Raw genomic sequence first — 1,537 nt, forward strand, 5'->3', positions numbered from 1 at the left:
TGTACGGATCTCATGATCCTTAGGCTTTGGCCTTTTGAAATATATAAGGTAGAATATGATCTACCTTTTCTTTTCAATTTTTTTTACTATAAATCCCTTTTAATTACCCCCGGCATGTAGCACATCTTATTTGATCTCTAGCGGCTCCTTGCTTTTTGAAGTAAGTCTTGGCTGTATAAAAAATTGGTGAAATTTTGTTTCAAAAGGCGAGCTGGTACTAATTACTAAAGGAACCTTTCATATAACACAATCATCATCTAGACCAGTTGGCTGGTTGTTATGTTGTTGGGAGGTGAGGTGGGCTTTTGATGCAGCTGGACTTTTTGCTCAAATCTTGGAGGCAGAGTGCAACGGCTGCTACAATACGGAAGAGTCCCACCTAGTTGAACCGACCAGACTAACAGGAGAAAACATACGGATCAAAATAATACAATCAAAGCAGTACGAAACCCATAATATTACCTTGTTTATAGGAAACAAAAAGTTGGTTATGTTGAGAAAACATACGGACAAAAATAATACAATCAAAGTGGGACGAAACCAAGAATATTACCTTGTTTTATTAGTAGGTATAGGTATATATAGGTATATGTGTGTTGCAATGGGAGGAAAAAAAGTTGGTTATGTCAATAAAATATTCTTATAAACATGTAATCTGTAAAAGTTCCTAGTGAATTAAAATATAAGAAAAGAGAAACTTATCAATTATGCATATGCGGTCTATGGCCTGGCTATGATAACTTAGATTTCAACCAGTACCCATTTAAAAGGAGGTTAAATTGCAAAATTTCACCTCAGTCAGCTCGCAATGTTCAGCGAACGGAGAGTTTTGCCCACGCCATTCTTATTGGGGCTAATTTGAACAAACATCAAAGTTTTGGAGTCTGCACCTGCAGTGCCTTGTGCATTAGTTCCAGCCAATCATTTGTTCCATCCATGTAAACATATGTATCAACCAGCACCATGCGCCATTGTCCGAAGAAAGTAATTAAACAGAAGGGTTAGCTTGGAGACATGATGAAACTGCAATTAACTTAGTAGCTGACATAGATTAATATTCAGTGTCATTTCCTTTGTTGCCTGCATGACTGCATACAGACACATGGGCGCCAAAGTGTAGCTCTCATCTTGGTAATCCTCGTGCTTGTAATTGGTTGGGAACTATCAAAAAGCATGTGAACACATTAGGAAAACATCAAAGCAGAAGCATGGTTGTTTCATATTTTTACTCTGCCTACCTGATTACTGATCATCATGATGCCATGTAACATGGTTCCAATTGGAGGTCAGGTGAGGACACCCCCATTAGCACAAAGACAAAGACAGCGAAAGCAATTAACATAGAAAGCCTGTATCTGGTAGCCAAGCGACACCTGCTGGAGAATCGAGGTGCATGGATTGATCAAGGAGTTGGGGGTGTGTTGAGCAGGTCAAACGCCTATCTAACTTACTTTGCAATGCAATTTCTTCGCCAGCTGGTGCTTATGGCCGAGAGAAACCAACACGTACAAGCTAGCCTAGCTAAGCTAACACGCAG

Source organism: Triticum urartu, chromosome 3 (assembly GCF_003073215.2).
Source record: "Triticum urartu cultivar G1812 chromosome 3, Tu2.1, whole genome shotgun sequence".
NCBI lineage: Eukaryota > Viridiplantae > Streptophyta > Magnoliopsida > Poales > Poaceae > Triticum > Triticum urartu.